Source organism: Bos indicus, chromosome 3, assembly GCF_029378745.1.
Source record: "Bos indicus isolate NIAB-ARS_2022 breed Sahiwal x Tharparkar chromosome 3, NIAB-ARS_B.indTharparkar_mat_pri_1.0, whole genome shotgun sequence".
NCBI lineage: Eukaryota > Metazoa > Chordata > Mammalia > Artiodactyla > Bovidae > Bos > Bos indicus.
In genome coordinates this window covers 73,127,668-73,150,083 of record NC_091762.1, presented here as the reverse complement: position 1 = coordinate 73,150,083, position 22,416 = coordinate 73,127,668, and the positions used below count along the sequence as shown (strand labels likewise).

Below are 22,416 nucleotides of genomic sequence, written 5' to 3'. Positions count from 1 at the left end.
TTATGAAAATATTTGAGCCAATAGGAACACTGAGTATTCAAGAAATGGCAACATTCTAAACTTCACGGCACACAAGTACCCAGTGATACTAATTTTGTATGGGGTGTTAAAGTGCCTCATAATTAGAGGCTGCTATGCACATAACTTGCTATCTTTCTACATTTATAATCTTGAATTATTTAATGTCCACATCTTCCAATGAACTAACCTTGATATCTTATTTTGTTCTCACTCCATGAGTTGATATTTTTTTCAGTACACAAAGATGAGCAATGAGTTAGAGATCAAAGAGGCTGAGTCCTCATAGTTGAGACAATCATTAAAAGAGAGAGAATTCATGTTAGATTTTATGAAATTATTTATATCTTAGCTTCATTTTCATTCAAGAGGGCATAATACAATAGCTGGTGTTTTAAAGTGACTTATCTTTATTTTGTCATCAGTGCAAAGAACCTAAAAAAATTGCTTCTGAGCTTGTCTTACTTTTATTTGCTTGATGATCTCAATACATGAATCTCATTAGTCTTTCTTCCTGATTATGTATGATGTCTTCACCATTTCAAAGTACTTATTTGTTGTTGTTCAGTCTCTAAATTGTGTCCAACTCTTTGTGACCCCGTGCACTGCAGCAGCCAGACTTCCCTGTCCTTCACTGTCTCCTGGAGTCCACTTAAACTTACGTCCATTGAGTTAGTACTCAAGGAGATATAAATTGGATCGGGGTAAAAATGGACAAACACCGTGTCTATGAACCATCTGGAATGAAATCATACCAAAAAAGGGGACCCTAGGACAGAGATAGAACATGTAATAAAGACGTGGAGGGTATTGTGTACACTCTCACAGAGAGGTCTTTCTACTTAAGACACAAAATTGAAGTCATTTTTTGAGACAGAAAAAAATGGAAACAGATAAGCAGGTTATTTAAGATTTAGAAAAGATTTGGTGGATAAAACAATCAAAAACAGTTAACAAAGTTTTATAAAACCAAATCATTGCGAACTATGCTTATTAAGAATCCATTTTATATTAAATTATGATATACATATTATGTATAGTACTTTAACAATATTTTACAAATACGTGGGATCCAAGTTCAACAAAATATTAATTTTATACTATGGAAAGGTGATTGTTGAGAAAATGTTGAGATGTAATATATTTGATATGCCATTTGTTCAGTGTCTATGTTCATCTCTTGAAAAATATTTACTGAATTACTGTCAATTAAAATCTCTTAGATTAAAAAAAAACATTTAATTTATTGGAAAACATAGCTAATAACTTTTTAACCAATAATTTACATATGTCTACATTTTAGAAAAATATTTATCCTCATAATCTAATATACGTAACAGAACAAGTGAACAAAGAATCCCCTTCATTAAAATACTGTCAGTAATTTTATTGACTTTACTGTTGAGTAAAATCTGGAGATTTAATAATACAAAAGAACAGAAAATAGAACTCTAAGGAACTAGACATAATTCCATTTGATTTTAAGAATAATTTTGCATGATCTGGGAAAAAGTTGACATCTCTACTCTTCTCTATCCATAAACTAGAGTTCCTAACTGTGATGTGGGACTATAATCTACACTAAAGAATTCAGCATATTTAGTGATACTATCAATAGAATGGAAAGGAAATAATTACATACATATAGAACTTGGCAAACTATGAAATACTGATATAAATTTTCAAATAGTAGTCTCTGTAATCTTAACTTTAAAAATACAGATAAACCAGAACAATATACTTCAAGTTTATGTCAACATATTTCTGTTACATTGTGATAAGATTCGTTATTAACTCTCTGAATACAAATAGATTTTATTTAATTTTACATTTAAGTTACTCATTCAAATAATGAAATAGAGTTACACATTTTTGGCTCTCCACAGAAATATGCAGATATTTTTTTTTCCTGTATAATTTTTATGTAGAAGGACTTTAGAATTTCTAGTAAAGCTCTTTTAGGAAGATAAGAATTGGTATTTTTTCATTGATAGAAATATTACAATAAAGTAGATTATAGTTAAAGAGCATCACCTATGAAATATGGTTTAATTAAGCAATGAGAAAATATTTTTTCATTACAGTCTATACCAGTCTCCTGAGGTAACCTTGTGTCAAAGAGAAATATATCATTATTTTCTTTTGAGAACGATGCAATAATTTAAAGCATTTTTCTAGTTAGGCTATTTTAAATGTTTATATTCTAACAAAGTGCTAGCTATTTTATATTCAATGCCACTAGAAAATAATCTTATATGTATGATGAATCAGTTCTAATGAGGTGGATGAAACTGGAGCCTATTATACAGAGTGAAGTAAGCCAGAAGGAAAAACATAAATACAGTATTCTAACGCATATATATGGAATTTAGAAAGATGGTAACAATAACCCTGTGTACGAGACAGCAAAAGAGACACTGATGTATAGAACAGTCTTATGGACTCTGTGGGAGAGGGAGAGGGTGGGAAGATTTGGGAGAATGACATTGTAACATGTAAAATATCATGTAAGAAACGAGTTGCCAGTCCAGGTTCGATCCACGATACTGGATGCTTGGGGCTAGTGCACTGGGACGACCCAGAGGGATGGTATGGGGAGGGAGGAGGGAGGAGGGTTCAGGATGGGGAACACATGTATACCTGTGGTGGATTCATTTTGATATTTGTCAAAACTAATACAATTATGTAAAGTTTAAAAATAAAATAAAATTTAAAAAATAAAAAATAAAAAAATAAAAAGATACAAAATTAAGCAGTCAACCTCTGTCTTATTTTGATAAAGTATATTGCCAGAATTTTAAAAACAATGGGTGATTGATCAGTTAAAAATAGCACATTAACAAAAACAAACAAAAAAAATAGTTAAGTACTCATCACCTCTTCCTCCACAACACAATTATTAATGTAGCAATTTCTAAAGTTTTGATAACTTTATCTTTCCATTGATTTCATAGTGATATAAAATCTAATGGGATGGTATGGGGAAGGAGGAGGGAGGAGGGTTCAGGATGGGGAGCACATGTATACCTGTGATGGATTCATTTTGATATTTGGCAAAACTAATACAATTATGTAAAGTTTAAAAATAAAATAAAATTAAAAAAATAAAAAAAGTAAAATCAAAAAAAAAAATCTAATGGGAAAAAAAGATGCACTTATTCTGGAGTAACTGGGCACTTTTATTTCTGGCTGGTTTGAGGAGATATACTTATTCAATATTAAAATAGACTAAGGAATCCTTTTTTTCAATCAGTTTTCTAAGTAAATATAGAAAGCATAGACTGAAGTTAAAAGCAAATTCTTAATCTGTCTGTCTCAGTTTGCTTACCTATGAAAGGATAATAGTAGTACTGACTTGGTCTATTAAAAGGAATCAATGTACTTTATAGTACCAGGATCTATATGTCAGATACATACTGTATATTCAGTAAGTGGTAGCTATAAATATAATAACAATTATTATGTCAGCACATTTCCTTGTACCAATCAAACAACAGAAATACAATACTCACTCAGTTGCATTTGATCTTTTGGCCCATTATTCACTTTAATATAATAAAGTTTAGGTGATGAAGGAAAGAGTAGATTTTGGAAGATGTTCCTACAGTAACAAAAAAGGTTAATTTTTATTCTTTAGTGCAGCAGTTTTCAAACTGGTCTACACACACTTGTGTGTGCTTAGTCACTCAGTCATGTCCAACTCTTTGCGACCCCATGGACTGTAGCCTGCCAGGCTCCTCTGTCCATGGGATTCTCCAGGCAGGAATACTGGAGTGGGTTGGCATTTCCTTCTTCAGGGGATCTTCCTGACCCAGGGACTGAATCTGGGTGTCCTGCATTACAGGCAGATTCTTTACTGTCTGAGCCATAAGAGAAGCATATGACACCTGGGAGTCCCCAGATGTCACCTATTCTATCATCAAAAAACTACTTTTATAATAATTATGAGACATTGCTTGCCTTTTTCATTATGTTGACATTTGCAAATACATTGCAAAAGCAACAGTGGGTAAAATCCTTGGAATTTTAGCAATAATCAACTCAGAGGCATGGTGTGTATCACTGGGTTGAAAACAATACTAAAACCTTAAGCATACATGTTTTCAAAAATCAAGAAAATGAAATGGAAGGTATGTATAAAGTACTTTTTTATGAATTTCACATTACAGTGGTTGTCTCAAAGAAGTACTTGTGTGATTGTTTGAGATGCAAGCTGAATTAGTCACATTTTTCATGGTGCATCATCTTTTACATAAAGGAAAAAAATCAAGATCATACTGAGTTAGGGTTTTGGCAAACATTTGGTTGGAAATAAACCACTGTCCTTACAACAGTTTTTGTTATAAGGATGAAAACCAGCAAAACTTAAAACTTCTGACATCTTGATTCTGTCATAATCCTGAGGGCTTTCTAGCTTACACAGTAATGCTTAGATTATGCTGGTGGCAATATTAATGAATATAATAATTTTCTTATATTTTCTAATGTAATTGTGGACTAACTGAACCAACTGACCAGTGCATGACCTTACAAATGCAAGCATGGTTAAGTATATAGTCAAAGTACAGGCTAAACCAATGAATTTTAATGAAATAGAGTAGAAAAATTTTACTGATATGGTTTGAGATTTCACATTGCAATTAATCATTTAAAAATACTACTTGTTGAGTTTTGGGGGACTATAAAAGAAGAATATCAACATTTTCTGGAAAAAAACTATTACTGTAGTCATCCTTTATGAACTCTGTATTTGTTAAGGCAAGATTTTCTTTCTATACTCAATCAAATATAATATCATCACAGACTAAATGCAGATCAAAATGAGAATCCAGCTGTCTTCTACTAAGGCAGACAATAGTTATTAAAAGTATTAAAAGTGTAAGACAGAGCCACTCTCCTCATTAAAATAATATGTGTATATATATTGTTTTATAATAATATGTTTTATACAGTATTAATATGCAATAGATTCATTTTTATTTATAAATGAATTGATGTTATTTTTTAATTTATCAATTTTAATTTCTAATAAGATAAATATAGACACAGCTCAAATACACATTATCTCTTTGGTGTCTTAGGTAATTTTTTGATGAAAGTAATTTCATTTTATTTTAGATTTAATAAAAGACTATAATTAAAAATCTAAGCTAGTTTTTAGAATGAACAGCTAATTTTCTGAAAAAACTGGTATATTACAAACAATAACATCATATCGAATTTTGCAACAAGGTCACAGAGCACTTTTTCCTCTAAAAACAATTTTTAAATTTATTGAATGAACATTTTTTTGGATAAATAATACTTCCAAAGTCTTTTTGTCTTTTGTCATGTTGTGCTTTGAAATAATTTTCTTCTCAATACTTATATCCAGGATGGCAGATGGCTCATAGGTTAGGTGCCTAAAATGGACAGGACCAAATTAACACATTTGGCTGGAACTTATCTCAGGAAGCCAAGCTTGGTGGTGGGCAGCTGGACACCAAATTTATCAAAAAAAACAACAACTGAAGTCAAGATTAATCTCTAAAGGCACAAATGTTCAATGTCCAAAGAGAGTCTTATAATCCAGATCACTACTGAACATTTCATTTCATTACCATTCACATTCTGAGCATTTAATTGTTCATAAACTTTTCGGCCTTTTTTTTCCTAGACAGGTAGAAAAATAAGGTGATACTCAAAACAGTGTTCATATGAAAACTGTACAGAATTGATACATATAAAATTATGAAAGATCAACTAAAATTTTTGAAAAGTTTTTCCATTTATACAAAACAATGAATATGATATAGAAAGAGTTGTGGCCGTGAATAAGATAAAGAAAAATATAAAATATTCACATTTTCTGAAATTTAAAATATTTTAATGTTATTAAGACTTACAAAGTCACAATTTTAAAAAGTATAAAGGGAAGAGGCTTTAAAAGTGAGGCCATGTTTTGTGTCAGGTGTATGGTAGAGACTAAGTACCCTCATGGAACAGTGAGAAAAGACTACATAAGACAAGCCAATCAAGGCAGGCAATCAGGAAGGCAGTAGTGCAGTGGGTAGAAGGAAGGGAAAGAGGGAATTTGAGGTGAATAGGCACAGCCAAGGGCATGAAAATAAGACTAATTCTATGGAGAGGAATAAATCTTGCATCTTTCTGATCATACTACTGAAAAATTCAGTGATGTATAAAAATTCTAAAGCTATTAATTGCAGTCAAATATTGAGATTCTTTTCCAGTAATTTGGGGACCAGAAGACAGGATGGGCATATTGTAGAAGCAAGGTGTAATTCACAAGAATGAAGGAAGATAAATTCAGTATTTATGGAGCCAGACATATTTTTGTCCTGTTGATTTTTATAAAACGTTTGCAAAACTGACTCAGGCTTACCATATGCTTAGAAGATCGTTTTGCTGTTATTGTTTTTGTTCTTCCAACAAAATAATACACATGGATATGACGGTGATAAATTATGCAGTGTATAAAAAGCCTTAACAAAAAGTTTCATACTAGGAATTATGAAGACACTCATGAACATAATTCACAAAAGAAATACATCTACTTATAAACACATCACTGGTTAGTATCAACTATTAAATCACCTTCCTATGAGAAAGTATCCAGGTATATTATATTACAGGGAAAAAGGGTACATTGAAAATGAATTATTTCAAACACCAATAAATGTGGTTAATCTATAAATTAAGTATATTGTTCATACAATGGCATACTTTGTGAATTTTTAAAAAGTGTTTAAACTTGGACTTTCTTGGTGGTCCAGTGGTTAAGAATCCAGTGGTTAAGTTCAATCCCTGGTCTGGGAAGATTCCACATGCCTTAGAGCAACTAAGTTCGTGTACCATCACTACTGAGCCCATGCTCTATATCTTGGGAGTGGCAACTTCTGAGCCCTCATCCCCCAACTACTGAAGCCTGTGTGCCTAGAGTTTGTGCTCTGCAACTAGAGGAATCACTGCAATACGAAACCTGTGCACTTCATAAAAGAGTAGACTCTGCTTGCTGCAACTAGAGAAAGCCTGTGTGCAGCAACAAAGACCCAGCACAGCCAACAATAAATTATTTTTTATAAATATTTTAAGTTTATATTATAAATGTTAGCTTTCAAGAGATAAGTATTTCCTGTGCGACTTAAATGCTAAGTTGCTTTAGTTATGTCCGACTCTGTGACCACATGGACTGTAGCCCTCCTGGCTCCTTCATCCATAGGGATTCTCCAGGCAAACATACTGGAGTGGGTTGCCATACCCTCCTCCAGGGGATCTTCCCCCACCCGGGGATCAAACCTGCATCTCTTATGTCTCCTGAACTGGCAGGTGGTTTCTTTACCACTAGTTTCACCTGCAATACATAATTGCAAAGAACTTGTAGTTCCACAAGCTTTCACAAATCTACCACATAAAGAACTATCCCTTGTCATTACAGAGAGGGAATGCAGTCATAATGACCAGCTGAATTCACACATGCATATAAACACAAATGTCAGGACTAAGGATGGCATTCTCTCTGCAATAAAGCTGGTTTTTCTGCACACATGACGTCCTCCAACCTCATACTCACAGAGTTCTTTCTTACCTCTAATATGGCCCTCGTCCTAGTAGCTGAAGCTGTCTGACTACATGCTTTCTCAAACTGCAATGTCCTTGAGTGTAGCTTTCAAATCTGCATTTAGCAGTAGGTATTCAACAGCTTCTTATTGAATGTATAAACACTGTTGCCAGGACCATAAAATCATTGAGAAACATTATCTCCAAGCAAACAGAATTTGTCCATCTTGGACTTCTTGCCATAGATAATAAACTATTACAGGGATGGTTTGAACATCTTTTATGTTCTTAATAAAATTGATATTTATTAGAATTGCCATATTATAGAATTGCCATATTTTATATCTAATCTCTCATATATAACAATAGTGTTACACAATTAATTTATTTTATAGTACCAAGACAAACTTGATATTTTGTAAATACTTTCTTTACAAACTGAAATTAATTTAAGCAATACTATTCTGGGTTATGGCTCCCTTGGTGGTTCAGTGGTAAAGAATCCTCTTGCATTGTTGCAGGGAAGATCCCCTGGAGAAGAAAGTGGTAACTCACTTCAGTATTCTTGCCTGGGAAATCACTTGGACAGAGGAACCTGATAGCAACTGAACAGTAATAACACATTCTGGGTTATATATGGATTCTATGGGAAAAAATATTAGTTGATACAAAGTTATCTGCTTATATCTACTATACTGTTTATTATATTTCACTCTTATCTCTGAATGAATCGAAATATAATAATAGAAATGTTTACATTTATATGAAAAGGATCCTGCATATGGCTAAAATATTACCAACCTCACACTTGACTTTGTTGTAATTATATTAATGCTGATAAACAGTGTATAAACTTAACAAATGATCATTGATTTTATTATTATTTTTTTAATTTTATTTTATTTTTAAACTTTACAATATTGTATTAGTTTTGCCAAATATCGAAATGAATCCACCACAGGTATACCTGTGTTCCCTATCCTGAACCCTCCTCCCTCCTCCCTCCCCATACCCTCCCTCTGGGTCGTCCCAGTGCACCAGCCCCAAGCATCCAAAGTTTAAAAGTTGACTGAACAATTATTTTGAGGACAGTAGAGATAATCATTAGTCTATCATGTCACATTAGTCTAACCTGTAACACATTATTTCTTTTGGTTGTACAACTAGAAATGACATTGATGATAGTTACCTACACTCCCTTGCTCTAAAGACAAATTGCTTTTCTGATTTCTTCATATGATATCCATTCATCTAATTGCTTTTAGGTCCAACATTCCCTTGAATATATTCTTACTGAAACCATTCTGTCTACATAGCTTTATATTTAGTACAATTCTCATGTTAATATTGTCACTTTAACTGTCTATGGTTTGATTTTACTAATAAACTCACACTGTTGTAAAATATGTGACAGCTCTCAATACTTACTTATCATTTCCTAGTAAATCTCAGAATAAATGAATACAATAAATCCTTTGGAAAAAATAATTATCTTAAGAGAAGAAGAAACTCACTACTCTATAGTTTGTGATTAGTCATTCATTCATGTCTGACTCTTTGCAACCCCATGGACTATAGCCCACCAGGTTCCTCTTTCTATGGGGATTCTTCAGGCAAGAACACTGGAGTGGGTTGCCATTTCCTCTTTCACTCTATAGTTTAAATAAATAGAATTCAAATAACAGAAAAGCTTATGTACAAAATAGGCTTTTTTAGGAATAAAGGCAATATAATAAAATCACAGGATTTTAAAAATTAAAGATTCCCTGATAGCTCAGTTGGTAAAGAATCTGCCCGCAATGCAGGAGACCCTAACCCCAGTTCGATTCCTGGGTTAGGAAGATCCGCTGGAGAAGGGATAGGCTACCCACTCAAGTACTCTTGGGATTCCCTTCTGGCTCAACTGGTAAAGAATCTGTCTGCAATGTGGGAGACCTGGGTTCAATCCCTGGGTTGGGAAAATCCCCTGAAGAAGGAAAAGACTAGCCACTCCAGTAATTCTAGTCTGGAGAATTTCATGGACTGCATGGGGTCACAAAGAGTCAGACACAACTGAGCGACTTTCACGTCACTTTTTCAGCATGGCATTTTCCAGCTTCTCCTGTAGAACTTGGTTACTGGATGTGATTAAGCATTAATTTAATAAAATATGCCTTGATAAAATATGGTTGCTAACTGAAGGAAAGCTACACAGCTCAAAACAGCCTGGAGTTAAAACTCCCCTCCAGGTCCTCCCCACCATTCTATACAGAATAAAACTTTCTCCTCTGAAGAAAGGAATGGACATTAAGATTGATTACATTCAGCTCCCAGCAGATCCCAGTCTCCGGCTGGTCTCAGGAATTCCTTGCCCCAATTGTTGAAAGCTGCAGCTACTGCTAAGTCACTTCAGTCATGTCCGACTCTGTGCTACCCCATAGACGGCAGCCCACCAGGCTCTGCCATCCCTGGGATTCTCCAGGCAAGAACACTGGAGTGGGTTGCCATTTCCTTCTCCAATGCATGAGAGTGAAAAGTGAAAGTGAAGTCACTCAGTCTCTTCACGACCCCATGGACTGCAGCCTACCAGGCTCCTCCATCCATGGGATTTTCCAGGCGAGAGTACTGGAGTGGGTTGCCATTGCCTTCTCCGTGTTGAAGGCTAACTGATCAAAAATAATCATGAAGAAAAACAGACCCCCTCAAAATGATGTATCTCCACATATATATGTTTTCTATATATACCTACTCTCTTCTTGACTTAGCGCAGCAGCCCAATAATCTGACTGCTGCCCCTTCTCACCTCATTAAAGGTGATCTGTTCCTGTAAAGTGCTGGTCTCATTCTTTTTCCGAACCTTGTCTTCTCTAACTCCCTTACCTTACACTAACCATAACATACAATGCCACCTTAGAAATTAACCTTGAACACTAGCATACTAAACACCATAAAAATCCTGAAGTGTTAGATTTTATTTAAATGAAGTCTTCTTTATTTGATCACTGAGACCTTTCCTATTATGTATATTAAAGTCTAGTTTTCCAAAGCACCATTTGTGATACAAAGATTTAGTCTGCAGTGCTTCTAAACCATAGCCTCAGAACATCTGACACTCCTCCTGTTTAGAGGAGTCCCCATACCTTGAATCTAGTGGCTCATTACTGGTGGGCTTATTTGTCCAGTAAAGTAAGGCACAGTGATCTCTGTGACTTATGATGCTAAGTCCTAAAGGCCATGCAGCTTCATCCTGGCTCAAACACATGCACTTGAGAAGTTTCCTCTCAGAACTCAAATTCTAGGTTCTAAGAACCCTAAATAGAAATCTTGCATCTATGTACTTTAGTCAACAATCTCGTCTGTCCCCAACCCTGGAGTCATCCCAGGCTACATGTTAGACATATGAGTAAAGATGCCCCTAGATTAGCTCTGTCCAGGAGAACATTCTGTGATGATAGAAATGTCATATATATATACACACTGGCCAAGGGATCATCACTAGCCACATGTGGCTCTTGAACATTTGAAATATGGCAGGTATGACTGAAGAACTAAAGTGTTAATTATATTTAGTTAATGTAAATTTTAATATAAATGGTGGGTACTCTATTGGAAATTGGCAGATAATTCTAGCCCCCAGCCATTTGTATCACCCTCTGCTGCTTCCCAGAGATCATAGGGAAAAGATAAGTTATCTTGCTTTATCTTGTCCAAGTTCATGAGCTACAGATCCTATGAGGACTTTTGTATTACTCCGCAAAGTTTGGAGTAATTTGCCATGCAGCAATAGATAACTAAAATGGAATTCCAACCTCTTAAGTATTAGAGAAAAATTGAGGTCCAAAAATTACGCTTTGTACAACTTTCTGTTATTGGATTCTGGAAAAAGAATATAATACAGAAAAGAGTAAATCCTACCAGCAATGGACGCTTTTAATAATGTTATCAAACTTGGAAACCTGAAAGACTATGATGAGTGACAGTTCTCTTCTACTTAATGGACTCCTGAAATGTGGTATATGAGTGTCCAGAAGAATGACTACCATTCCATTAGTCAAATACAGGTCCTGCTTATTGTATAATATTATCTTCCCTTAAAATGGAAAATTTTGAATTAAAACTACTTCTGTAGAAATTATAACACTAAATAGAAAGTGATACATAGTCACTAAATATTAACAAAAGACATCACAATAATCCTGATACTCCTCTCCCCCTCCTCAAAAAAAATGTTATGATCAGTTTGCCACTTAAGCCTTCACTACAGTTTTGATAACTTATATGGGAGAAATAAAAATAAACCATGTTTTATCTTTAAAAAAATAGGTGAAATATCTTTTTTTCATTTCTGATGTATTCAGTATATAACTTAAAAGTATCAGAGAGTAAATTAGCAACACAAATAAACAACATCCCCATCTCTCAGCAGCCTGACAGCTTTGTTATGGTTTACAGTCCCCAAGGAAAGTCTCAGCACCAAGATATTGATTTGCACCACTGCACTTTTCTGACTAATTATTATCAATGCAGTCCCTCCAGTTAATCAGTTCATTCTCACAGTAAGAGTAGCCTTCAGTTTAAATTCATTATGCTGATAAATGACAACATTACAGCTGCATGACAATTTCTTTAATTAAAAAAAAAATTTTTTTACAAAGATTAGAGGACTATTGCATGCTTAAGTATATCAAATTGACTGCTAAAGTTTCTGTCTCCCAAGAACTTAACGTTCCACTGATGTATGCATCCAACATTTCTGTCTAAGTTTTAAAAAGTAGGTTCCTCTTTAATAACATTTATCTTGAGGATCATGTCAGTAGGAATGACCCTGTAAAGAAATCTGGTCAGGAAATATGTCAAATTCATTGACCTTTTTTCCTAATGTATGGTTAGGTTATTTCAGAGGTAACGAAAGGAGGTGGGAAAGTGGAGGATGCTATTTAAAATGGGGTCAAAAAAAATTCTCTGATAAAGTGCCTTAAGTATCTGCAAGAAGAGTTCCATGCAGGAGATACAGAAATACAAATACACTGAATTATGTGCTCTTTAGATGTAATATTTTATGCAATGCTCATAACTTCCCCATGAGGTGAAAAGTGAAAGTGTTAATTGCTCTGTTTTGTCTGATGCTTTGCGACCCCATGGACTGTAGTCCACCAGGATCCTCTGTCCAAGGGGTTCTCCAGGTATGAACACTGGAGTGGGTAGCCAGTGCCTTCCCCAGGGGATTTTCCCAACCCAGGGATCGAATCTGGGTCTCCTACATTGCAGGCACATTCTTTACCAACTATGCTACCAGGGAAGCCCCATGAGGTACTTCCTATTAAAATAGGTGAAAAGTGAAAGTTGCTCAGTTGTGTCTGACTCTTTGTGACCCCATGGATTATACAGTCCATGGAATTCTCCAGACCAGAATACTGGAGTGTGTTGCCATTCCCTTCTCCAGGGATTTTCCCAACAAAGGGCTTGAACCCAGGTCTCCGGCATTGCAGGCAGATTCTTTACCAGCTGATCCACCATAGGTAGGTCCTATCAAAAGTAAAATCATTCTTATTTCTGTATGAATAAATTCAAGCTTACAAAACTAGGTAATCTGCAACCTCACTGAGGTTTTACAGTGTATTACAATTTGAAGTAAAAGATGTTTCTTTTTACAGAGCTCTCTGTATTCACTGCAAACTGATGTTTCCTCTGATACTTGAAACAGAGAAAAGGAGACAGAGACAGAGATGAAGATAGATATGGAGAGAGAGGCAAAAACTCAAGTACACTTAAAATTTACTTGATAATTTATTTCCATCTAAACACAGTTTATTTCTAGGTTTAACATAATATATCCAAGATGAGTTAAGTAAACATTATGCAAAGACATGAGTGATTATGATAACTATTGCCATGATTTATGTTACAGACTATTAATTTTTTCCAATGACTTTAAAAATGATGCCTTTCAATTTATTTTGGAATGTTTTTCAGTAGTTTTCTCTAATAGTTTTGAATAAGGGAGTGAATGAAGACATCTGAACATAAAGGAAAGACCTGATTACAAAGCTGAATTTTATGGCCCTGTGTTTTTCCATCAGACAACAGAAATCTAACAGATGTGCACTGAATAAGTGAATGTCTATGCTTTTATATACATGTTGGGCAGTAGTGGCTGAGGCCTTCAAGCAGTATCTATATCATATGGTAAAAAAAAAAAAAAAAGTTTTATAATTAAAAACAATAGTCTTTGTACTGTTATTACTGATGAACAAAAAAAAAAGAATCAATAACATTCTTGTTAATGCTTCGGTCAAAACTTTTAAGTACTTTAACATATTCTGCACACTAAGTAAATAAATTGGTAATACATTTTAGAAAGTATTCATAAAAATAATTCAAAAAGAACACATCTGGGCTTTATTAAGACAATTTTAAAATATCTTTAAAAATTCTGTATGCTAAAATTACAGGTTCAGTACTATTATAATTACCATGTACTATTTTGCCATGTATATATTTCCTCATATAATTCTTACAACAGTCTTGTGGAAATGTCTATTATTATTTACAGATGAATGAAGTGAGGAACAGAAAAGTAACTTATTAAAGATTTCCTCAGGAATAAATGACAGAACTTAATGTGAACTCAGGACTGCCTGACTCAAGTAACTGTAAATTATTATTCACAACACAGTGTCCATTTCTCATCGGAGTTGAATTAAATGAGATAAATTTATAGTGTTAGCTATAAATAATAATAAATAAAGTTACCTTATGATTGTCAAAACTAGAATGTACATCAAACTATTTCATTTAAATATGAGTTCTATACTAGTATATTTGAAAGTACCTTGTTAATGTTTATATTTTTTAATAAAAATAAATTTTAATATATATAACCTCTCAACTTATCATATAGTGACTGAATAAAAGAAACTATTCATCAAAATTCCCCTAACATTATATCCTGTGTTTTACAGGTTATTTTTATGAATAGAAACAGAGACTGAAAAATAAGAAAAAAACATAGTTAAGAAATTAAGACTATTTCTAAATATTTGCCATTTATAAATGTATATATTAGGTATATGTTCAGTATCAGTAACAGGTATCTAGTATGTGTGTGTGTGTATATATATACACACACACACATATTTTACTATGGGGCTCAAATTAGAATTATCTACTACTGCTTTATTGACTACACCAAAGCTTTTGACTGTGTGAATCATAACAAACTGAGGAAAATTCTTTAAGAGATGGGAATACCAGACCACCTGACCTGCCTCCTGAGAAAACTGTACACAGGTTAAGAAGCAACAGTTAGAATTGGATGTGGAACAAGAGACTGGTTCCAAATCGGGAAAGGAGTACATCAAGGCTGTATAATGTCACCCTGCTTATTTAACTTATATGCAGTGTACATCATGCAAAATGCCAGGCTGGATTAAGCACAAGCTGGAACCAAGATTGCTGGGAAAAATATCAATAAACTGAGATATGCAGATGATACCATCCTTATGGCAGAAAGCAAAGAACTGGAGCCTCTTGATGAAAATGAAAGAGGAGAGTCAAAAAGTTGGCTTAAAACTGAACATTGAGAAAACTAAGATCATGGCATCTGGTCCCATGACTTCATGGCAAATAGATGGGGAAACCATGGAAACAGTGTCAGACTTTATTTTTTGGGCTCCAAAATCACTGCAGATGGTGACTGCAGCCATGAAATTAAATGATGCTTGCTCCTTGGAAGAAAAGCTATGACCAACCTAGAGAGCATATTAAAAAGCAGAGACATTGCTTTGTCAACAAAGGTCCATTTAGTCAAAGCTATGTTTTTTCCAGTAGTCATGTATGGATGTGAGAATCGGACTATAAAGGAAGCTGAGCACCAAAGAACCGATGTTTTTGAACTGTGGGGTTGGAGAAGACTCAAGAATCCCTTGGACTGCAGAAAGATCCAACCAGTCAATCCTAAAGGAAATTAGTCCTGAATATTCATTGGAAGGACTGATACTGAAGCTGAAACTCCAATACTTTGGCCACCTGATGTGAAGAACTGACTCACTGGAAAAGACCTGGAAAAGACCCTGATGCTGGGAAAGATTGAAGGCGGCCGAGAAGGGAACAACAGAGGATGAAATGCGGGATTGCATCACCAACTTGATGGACATGAGATTGAACAAGATCCAGGAGTTGGTGATGGACAGGGAAGTCTGGTGTGCTGTAGTCGATGGAGTCACAAAGAGTTGGACATTACTCAGCTGATTTTGGTTAGTAATTTTTATTTCTTTAAAACTGGTCATTTCATGTCATTACTTATTGTATGACAGAGAGAAAAAAATCAAATCTTGGGCAGGGCAATTACTCTTCCCAATAATTAGGATCAAATTTAACCCAAATTAACTCCCAGTTTTGACTCAAAATGATTGATATTTGATGATTTTGAAAGAGCATATGTTTTTGAGAATTTATAGAATTATATTAAGGTGAGCTTATAGGAAGGAATTGACTTAGCAAGGAAAATACATTTTAGAATACAAGACTTAGGAAGACAAATTTTAGGGAAAAAAAAATACTTAACTTATGGCTTAAATGTATTACAGTCTAAGTAGCCACAGATATTGTCAGAGTGGAAGTAAAAGGAGAGCAAATCTTCAGAATATCTAATGGCTTAATCAGGATCTAAACTTTTATGGAAGTGGGTATTTATGTTATGTATCTTTAAAATAAACTACAAATTATGAATTTTTTAATCATTCAAAAGGCAACTATTGTTAGAAGCAGAAAATTGTAGACATAGTTCAAATGTCATTTTACTATCATAGATCTTTTTAAAAATAAGAACATCAGGAATAGACTAAAAATGAGAGATCAAGCAAAAACTTAAGTATCAAAAAGTTACATATGAAACATGTGCCCTCTTTGTGTTCAAAATCAATACTTCATAGAAGACATATAACTGCTTTCTGGGCCATTAATGTTATCAGGGCACAGACTTTAGTGAATATTTAGAGAATAATGATCTTCTCAATGGCAAATTTTATAACCTTCAACTCCTAATTATCTAGGGGAAGTTTAAATTTGACTCCATATATAAATTTATACATTCAGAAATTCTCAAGTTTCATTAGATTGATTGACCTTTGGTCATAACCAGCTATATTTATCAATTACATACAGCTATTAAAAATAAATAATTATGCTCACAATATACTCTTCAAATATTTATTTCTTGGTAAAATGATGGTATTCCTATTCATAATGCCTTTTGAAATTAAAAAAGGAAGTGCTTCAGAAACTAAATGACTTTTTTCATGTATATTTACTTTTATATTTCTGAGCTCTATATTTCTAACAAAACAAAGTATTGTTTCTGTTACACTTCTATAACTTTAAAAATGGTACAAAGAACTGTAAGGGCTTAATTATTATAATAACTTAACTGGCAAATTGACTATCTATTCCATTTTCAAATAACAGCTACCAAATGGATCTCCTTCAGAAAAAAATAAGACATGCATGCATGCAAAGCATTTGATTACAACACACTATAGTTAAATCACAAATTTAATAGTAATCATGACCTAAATGAGAAGACAACATTGAAAACAGTCTGGACTTTGGAATCAGAGCTGGAACACACAATGCTGTGTTTGATGGTTTTCAAACCTTAGACAAGTGAATTAATTTTCTTGGAACTTAGTTTCCTTCTCTAAAATGAGAATGATAAAAGCCTACCCCATGGAAAAAAGTGGGAGAGTGAGAAGAAATGTTATAAAACACAGTGCCTAATAAATAATGAGCACTTAATAAGTGGTAGAGGAAGTTGCTTAAATTGAATCATTCTGATTGCTATTCCCAGAGTTCTCTATAGGTGAGAAGTGCTTGCTGGGAAAATACCTCCAAAACAGACAGATTGAGGCAAAAGGTAATGTCCATTCTGATGATGAAACCATGAAGGAAAAGTTTGGGAAGAGATTGCTTTGCATGAAATAAGAAAAATAAAAAATAAATAAATAAAATAAAAGAATAGAAATAAGAAAAATCATTTTGTTCCCAAGAAGGAAGGATCAGGAAAACCAGGATTGGTATTACAAAGCTAGAGACTATATAGGGAAACAGGCATTGACAGTGTCTTGGAGTGATGGGGCTTAAAAAGAAAAACTCACAATACTGAGACTGTGAATGTTTATGTTACATTTGGAGTGTTTGGCTTTGCTTAGATCCTTCCTTTACCGTAACAAACCTTTTGCTTAAACAGTGTTTTACCTAGTGGAAATCAAGTAAGAGACACTGGTTAATGTGGTGTGGATAAGTGATTGCATATTTGCAAACAAGCATAAGTGAGCTTTAAAAAAGTCTCTGTGGATTCACAAAGTATTGGAAAGGTTTGATTTCCTATGATGTGTACCCATAGTTTTAGCCAGTGATAATCAGAGCACGACAAGTAACAGTCCAGAAAATGGAGCCACACTTTCTGACTTAAGAATATTGCCCTCTCCTAAAGATGTCCTTTTCATTATAGGGGACTGGCATGCAAAAGTAGGAAGTAAAGACATATCTGGAGTAACAGGCAAATTTGGCCTTGGAGTACAGAATGAAGCAGGGCAAAGGCTAACAGAGTTTTGCCAAAACACCACATGGGTCATAGTAAACACCCTCTTCAACAACACAAGAGAATACTCTACACATGGACATCACCAGATCGTCAACATCAAAATCAGATTGATTATATTCTTTGCAGTCAAAGATGGAGAAGCTCTATACAGTCAGCAAAAACAAGACCGGGAGCTGACTGTGGCTCAGATCATGAACTCCTTATTGCCAAATTCAGACTTAAATTGAAGAAAGTAGGGAAAACCACTAGATTATTCAGTGACCTAGTGATTCATGACCTAAATCAAATCCCTTACCATTATACAGTGGAAGTGAGAAATTGATTCAAGGGATTAAATCTAATAGACAAAGTGCCTGAAGAAATATGGATGGAGGTTCACTACGTTGTACAGGAGGCAGGGATCAAGACCACCCCCAAGAAAAGAAATGCAAAAAGGCAAAATGGTTCTCTGAGGAGATTTTACAAATAACTGTGAAAAGAAGAGAAGCTCAAGGCAAAGGAGAAAAGGAAAGATATACCCATCAGAATACAGAGTTCCAAAGAATAGCAAGGAGAGATAAGAAAGGGTTCCTAAGGGATCAGTGCAAAGAAATAGAGGAAAACAACAGAATGGGAAAAACTAGATATCTCCTCAAGAAAATTAGATATACCAAGGTAATATTTCATGCAAAGATGAGAACAATAAAGGACAGAAATGGTAAGGACATAACCAAAGCAGAAGATATTAAGAGGTGGCAAAAATATACAGAAGACCTATACAAAAAAGATCTTCACGACCCAGATAATCACGATGGTGTAGTCATTCACCTAGAGCCAGACATCTTGGAATGCAAAGTCAAGTGGGCCTTAGGAAACACCACTATGAACAAAGCTAGTGGAGGTGATGGAATTTCTGTTGAACTATTTCAAATCCTAAAAGATGATGCTGTTAAAGGGTTGTGCTCAATATGCCAGCAAATTTGGAAAATTCAGCAGTGGTCAAAGGACAGGAAAAGGTCAGTTTTCATTCTAATCCCAAAGAAAAGCCATGCCAAAGAATGCTCAAACTACCACACAATTGCACTCATCTCACACGCTAGTAAAGTAATGCTTAAAATCCTCCAAGCCAGGCTTCAAAAGTACATGAATGATGAAATTCCAGATGGTCAAGCTGGATTTAGAAAAGGCAGAGCAACCAGAGATCAAACTGCCAACATCCTCTGGATCATAGAAAAAGCAAGAGAGTTCCAGAAAGACATCTACCTTCTGCTTTATTGACTATGCCAAAACCTTTCAATGTGTGAATCACAACAAAGTGAGGAAAATTCTTCAAGAGATGGGAATACCAGACCACCTAACCTGCCTCCTGAAAAACTGTATGCAGGTCAGGAATCAACAGCTAGAACTGGACATGGAACAGACTGGCTCCAAATCCAGAAAGGAGTACATCAAGACTATATAATATCACCCTGCTTATTTAACTTATATGCAGTGTTCAGGTCCTTTCAGTTCAGTCTCTCACTCATGTCTGACTCTATGTGATCCCATGAATTGCAGCATGCCAGGCCTCCCGGTCCATCACGAACTCCCAGAGTTCACTCAAACCCATGTCCACTGAGTTGGTGATGCCATCCAACCATCTCACCCTCTGTTGTCCCCTTCTTCTCCTGCCCTCAATCTTGCCCAGCATCAGGGTCTTTTCCAATGAGTCAGCTCTTCGCATCAGGTGGCCGAAGTATTGGAGTTTCAGCTTCAACATCAGTCCTTCCAATGAACAGCCAGGACTGATCTCCTTTAGGATGGACTGACTGGGTCTCCTTTCAGTCCAAGGGACTCTCAAGAGTCTTCTCCAACACCACAGTTCAAAAGCATCAATTCTTCGGCACTCAGTTTTCTTTATAGTCCAACTCTCACATCCATATGTGACCATTGGAAAAACAAGGGCCTTGACTAAACGGACCTTTGTTGACAAAGTAATGTCTCTGCTTTTTAATACGTTGTTTAGGTTGGTCATAACTTTCCTTCCAAGGAGTAAGCGTCTTTTAATTTCATGGCTGCAATTACCATCTGCACCAATTATGGAGCCCCAAAAAATAAAGTCAGCCACTGTTTCTACTGTTTCCCTATCTATTTCCCATCAAGTGATGGGACCAGATGCCATGATCTTATTTTTCTGAATGCTGAGCTTTAAGCCAACTTTTTCACTCTCCTTTTTCACTTTCCTCAAGAGGCTCTTTAGTTCTTCTTCACTTCCTGTTGTAAGGGTGGTGTCATCTCCATATCTGAGGTTATTGATGTTTCTCCCAGCAATCTTGATTCCAGCTTGTGCTTCATCCAGCCCAGTGTTTCTCATGATGTACTCTGCATATAAGTTAAATAAGCAGAGTGATAATATACAGCCTTGACATTCTCCTTTTCCTATTTGGAAACAGTCTGCTGTTCCATGTTGAGTTCTAACTGTTGCTTCCTGAACTGCATACAGGTTTCTCAAGAGGCAGCTCAGGTGGACTGGTATTCCTATCTCTTTCAGAATTTTCAACAGTTTATTGTGATGCACACAGTCAAAGGCTTTGGCATAGTCAATAAAGCAGAAATAGATGTTTCTCTGGAACTCTCTTGCTTTTTCAATGATCCATTGGATGTTGGGCTGGATGAAGCACAATCTGGAATCAAGATTGCCAGGAGAAATAAAAATAATGTCGGATATGCAGATGACACCACCCTTATGGTAGAAAGTAAAGAAGAACTAAATAGCCTCTTGATGAACATGAAAGAGGAGAGTGAAAAAGTTGGCTTAAAACTCAAAAATCAGAAAACTAAGATCATGGCATCTGGTCCTATCACTTGATTGCAAAAAGATAGGGAAACAGTGGAAACAGTGTCACACTTTATTTTGGGGGCTCCAAAATCACTACAGATGGCGATTGAAGCCATGAAATTAAAAGACGCTTACTCCTTGGAAGGAAAGTTATGACCAGCCTAGATAACATATTAAAAAGCAAAGACACTACTTTGCCAACAAAGGTCCGTTTAGTCAAGGCTATGGTTTTTCCGGTGGTCATGTATGGATGTGAGAGTTGGACCATAAAGAAAGCTGAGCGCCGAAGAACTGATGCTTTTGAACTGTGATGTTGGAGAAGACTCTTGAGAGTCCCTTGGACTGCACGGAGATCCAACCAGTCCTTCCTAAAGAAGATCAGTCCTGGGTGTTCATTGCAAGGACTAATGTTGAGGCTGAAACTCCAAAACTTTGGCCACCTCATGCAAAGAGCTGACTCATTGGAAAAGACCCTGATGCTGGGAAAGATTGAGGGCAGGAGGAGAAGGGAACAACAGAGGATCAGATGTTTGGATGGCATCATCAACTTGATGGACGTGGGTCTGAGTTGACTCCGGGAGTTGGTGATGGACCCGGAGGCCTGGCGTGCTGTGGTTGATGGGGTCACAATGACTGGACATGGACAATGTCCACAATGAATCGACACGACTGAGCAACTGAACTGAATCCCTATTTTAACTTCAAACAGCTTCAAACAATATTTTAAAGATTTTTATATTTAATGTAATGCATAACCTATTTTTCTTTTATGAGAGAAATTACAAACAGTACCCTTAATTATACTCCTGCAAATAGGGCATTTCCTTAGAGAAGGGGCACATTTCCAGCATACTATCAGATGACTGAAAGTAATAAATACAATAGAGACTTCTTTGCCCATACACACTTTACATGTTCTTCTTGCAGGCTTCCCAGTGACAGACCTGAAACATCTGTTGGATTATACTTCATATTCTTTTCCACAAACAAGTTCTTATATAATGTAGGATCAATTTCTTTAAGACAGTTTTGAAGATGTTGGAGGCATATCTTCAAAATGGTATCAATCAGTTCTCTTGCTTGTAAAGGTATCTGTGTTTTTTGCTTACTAATACCATGTTCCTGTTTATTAATTACATTGGCCTTTAAAAGATTATCCAGGATAGGAAGCACACACATCAACTGTTGAAAAAGAGCCATTCTATTTCTCCAAAGTAACAGCAAATCATGCAGAAGCATGCTGGCTGCGACAGACTGCACAGAAGCATGGCCAAGAGGAGCTACCCCTCGCCCAAGGTCAGGGGTAGTGACCAAGAGTGCCAGGCTGCATCGGCACAGGAGTACCTGAGGAGCTACCCCACATCCGAGGTCAGGGGTGGCGGCTGAGAGGAGCAATCCCACGTCCAAGGAGTGGTGGCTGCAAGGGTGCAGGAGGGACAGAGAGGAACTACTCCACGTTCAA

General features: G+C 35.5%; 1 protein-coding gene and 1 pseudogene across 2 annotated transcripts in view; both read right to left on the bottom strand.

The window, feature by feature from the left end:
• Positions 1-22,416, bottom strand: part of NEGR1 (neuronal growth regulator 1) — a 1,040,964-nt gene that overhangs the window by 962,052 nt on the left and 56,496 nt on the right. The window lies entirely within an intron of this gene.
• The window catches only part of LOC109556646 (baculoviral IAP repeat-containing protein 2-like), a 36,338-nt pseudogene continuing 17,097 nt past the window's right edge, over positions 3,176-22,416 (bottom strand).